Genomic DNA, 4,252 nt, shown 5'->3' on the forward strand with positions numbered 1-4,252 from the left:
TCGCCAAGTTGCCCAGGCGGGTCTCGAACCCACGGGCTCAGGCAATTCACTCACCTCAGCTTCCCAAAGGCGCGGGATTACAGGTTGAGCCACCGAGCCCGGCCAGATCATTTGTTTTAAATGCCATCTATGTGCTAATGACCTCCATATTTATATAATCTAGTTTAAATCTCTCCTCTTGGATTCTAGACATACATCCAACTGCATCTTCCATGTGTCCATCTGAAGGTCAAGACTTTTCCAACATAACAGCTAATTGCTGATTACCCTGCCAAAACTGCTCCTCTTTTAAGGGTCTCACCTCAGTATATGGCAACTCCACTCACTTAGTAGATCAGACTAAAAACTTAGAGACCATTCTAGACTGCTCCTTTTTGTTCATACTCTATTATCTGTATGTCAGCAAGTCCTATCTGCTCTACTTTCAAATATTTCCAGAATCTGACCTCTTCTGACTACCTGTATCACTACCACTAGTCTAAGCCAAAACTGACTCAGCCACATCAGCCTCGGTGTTCTCCTAACCAATCTTCCTTCTTCCATTTTTTTTCTTCATACTATTGATTTTCTACAAAGCAGCCAGTGAGTTTTTTTTAAGTAAACCAGTTAAAAATCATTTCAGCAACCTTCTTTCATGCTCAAAATAAAATCTAAACTTCTTATCATGACCTACAATACCGCCTTACACCTCTAACCTTATCTACCACTACTATTTCCCTTGTTCACTCTACTCTAATAACACTGACCTTCTTGTTGTCGCTGAATTAAGTTCTCTCAGAACGTTTGTTAGCTATACCTTCTGCCTGAATATTCTTTCCTGACGATGGCATGGCTCACTCCCTCATTTCCTCAGGCCTCTGCTCAAATGCCAGCTCCTCAGGGAGGCCTTCCCTGAATCAACCTACTTAAAATTGCTCACTCTTTTGTTTCTTTTTTTTCTAACAGTATTATTGAGGTATATTTTACATATCATAAAATCCATCCATTTCAAGTGCAAAACTCAAAGTTGTTTTTTTTTGGTTTTTTGGGTTTTTTTTGAGTCAGTATCTCACTCTGTCACCCATGCTGGAGTGCAGTGGTACACTCATGGCCACCCCAGCATCGACCTGCTGGGCTCAGGTGATCCTTCCGTCTCAGCCATCCAAGGAGCCAGAGCTATAGGCATGCGCTACCATGCCTGGCTAATTTTTTGATATATTATAGAGATGAAGTCTCATCAAGTTGCCCAGGCTGATCTTGAACCCCTGGGCTCAGGCAATCCTCTTACCTTGGCCTCCCAAAGTGCTAGGATTACAGGCTTGAGCCACCACATTCAGCCAATTAAAAGATTTTTTAGTAACTTTATTCAGTATTGCAACTACCACCATAAATCAGACTTGGAACATTTTTATCTTCTGAATAAGATTTCTATGCTCATTTATATTAATCTCCATTTACACCCTGAGCCCCAGAAAACCTATTAATCTACTTTCTGTCTCTACAAATTTGTCTTTTCTGGACACTTCATATAAATAGAATCAGCCAGGTGCAGTGACTCATGCCTGTAATCCCAGCACTTTGGGAGGCCAAGCTGAGAAGTCTGAAGTTCAAGACCAACCTGGTTAACAAAGCAAGACCTCATCTCTATAAAATAAAAAAGCCACAAAACCAAACAAAAGACCACCACCAACAACAAAAATAACCTTGAATAGAGTCATACAATACACTTTTTTTTTGTATCTTGCCATGTTTTTAAGGTTCATCTGTGAAATAGAATGTGTCAGCAGTTTGGCCTTTTTTATTGCTGAGTAGTATTCCATTGTATAGATATACACTTTGTCTATTCCAGTTGTCTATACTAGCTGATGAACACTTAGATTGTTTCCAGTTTTTGTCTATTATTGATAATGTTGCTAGTATGCACAGTGGCTCATACCTGTAATCCTAGCTAGTCTGGAGGCTGAAGTAGATTTGTTTGAGGCCAGGAGTTCAAGATCAGCCTGGGCAAAAATGTGAAACCTCATCTCTTAAAAAAAAAAAATGTTGGCCAGGTGCCGTGGCTCATGGCTGTAATCCTAACATTTTGGGAGGCCAAGGCAAGAGAATTGCTTGAACCCAGAAGTTCATCACCAGCCTGGGTGACAAAGCAAGCCCTCGTCTCTATTTTAAAATAAAAAAATTTTTATTGTTTTTTGAGTTGGTGTCTCTGTCACCCAGGCTGGAGTGTAGTGGCACACTCACGGCCACCACATCCTCGATGTGTTGGGCTCAGGCGATCCTTCCGCTTCAGCCTTCCAAGTACCTGGGACTACAGGTGTGTGCCACCATACCTAGCTAATTTCTTTGATTTATTATAGAGACGAGGTCCCACCATGTTGCCCAGATTGGTCTGAAATCCGTGGGCTCACGCACTCCTCTAGCCTCTGCCTCCCAAAGTGCTGGAATTACAGATGTGAACAACTGCACCTGGCTACTGTGAACAATTGTGTGTGTTTGTGTGGTTTGTTTTTATTTCTTTTGGGTAGACACCTAGAGATAAAATTTCTGGGCCATATGATAGTTTTGTGTGTTATTTTTTAGCAGTACTATTTTCCAAATTGGTTATATTATTTTATATTTTTACAATGAATAAGGATTTTTGTTTTGTTTTTTGCATCCTCACCAACATTTGTTCACGACTGTCTTATCTATTATAGCCACTCTAGTGAGAGTAAAGTGGTATCTCATTGTAGTTTTAATTTGCCTTTCCTCCCTCTATTATCTTTTATCCCCTTACTTTGATTATTTTTTCTTAGCATTATTATTTCCTTGTATGTTTTACATTTGAATTTATTGGTAATCTAACTCCCCGAATTTAATGTAAACTCCATGAAGGGAGAAACATCATCTTGTTCTTCTCTGTATTCCTAACCTCTAGAACATTCATTGAGTAAATAAGTAAACATAGACTCTTCATGTCTTCAACTCTCCTTGCTCAACAGTCTAAAAATGTACTCTTGTGCCCTGTCTGTGACATTGAAGAACCCAGCTTCCTTAAGGTTTCATTTATTTTTGTGGATGTGGATGCACACACATACACACACACATCCTGGCATTTCTTTATGAGGTTTAGTACATCTAATTATCAAAAGGACAAAGTTCAAAACAAATGAAGAACCAATGGATGAATAAAAATGCAATCCAGAATTGTCAAGTAAATGTTAAGAAATTCTAGAAACTGAATGGCCATTATATTGACAAATGTCAATACTAGGTGCAGACGGATGCCAAGACGTGACACAGCATCACTTGAATAAATCAAAGTTATTTATCCAAAGGGAACAGTGTAAAGTCAACTCAGTCAGAGAAGTAATCCAATTTTCCAATTCAGACAGAAATACAAACATCTTGACTCCAGAATCTTTACCATAAGTGTACATTATTACTAAAAAACTCCTAAGTGAGGAGACTCTGTGCAAATATAAAAGTCTCTCTCGGTTCAACCTATCTGTACTCATAAGCAAGTGTGAATCTGCCCAGAGCCCTCCTTGGGCAGAGGTACCTCGTGTATAAGGGTTATACAATGACAATAATACTGCAGGGTATAATTTGGGTCTCTAAAGCATCTCTCTCAGACAGTATATTCTAGTCTGAGAACATTTCTGAACCTAGAATTGTGTAACTGTAAAAGGAATCCATTTCCTAAATATTTGGGAGATGAACTAACAAGTCCTTAGCCCAGCCATAGGGCTTGTCCTGATGTGAAGAGTCAGCAGATAAGAAATAGTTAAGAAGCTGGATAGCTATAAAGAATGGCAGACTGACAAAAAAAAAACAAAAAACAAAAAAACATCCAAAATTACTCCTATCATAATTTCATGGTTTTTTTTTTTTTGAATACTAGTAATTCCTATCCGCTTTTGTGGGAGTGGGGAAAAGTTGGCAGAATAAGCATACAAGGAAACCTAATGACCATCACCTGCTTTAAAAATTTCAGACACACTCACAGTTCTGTATTTCAGGAGATTTACAGGCTCTGTGACATCCTATCTATGATGTCCAGAGTGAGAGCTTTCCCACCTCCAAAACAACTGTATGAAAAACAACCATTGCCAGGCTCGGTGACTCAGCCTGTAATCCCGCGCCTTTGGGAGGCTGAGGTGAGTGGATTGCCTGAGCCCGCGGGTTCGAGACCCGCCTGGGCAGCGAGACCTCATCTCTACAATAAATCAAAAAATCAGCCGGGCATGGTAACGCATGCCTGTAATTCTGGCTACTTGGAAGGCTGAGGTGG

This window comes from Carlito syrichta, unplaced genomic scaffold, assembly GCF_000164805.1.
Source record: "Carlito syrichta isolate Samal-C Ts95f unplaced genomic scaffold, Tarsius_syrichta-2.0.1 Scaffold130427, whole genome shotgun sequence".
Lineage (NCBI taxonomy): Eukaryota > Metazoa > Chordata > Mammalia > Primates > Tarsiidae > Carlito > Carlito syrichta.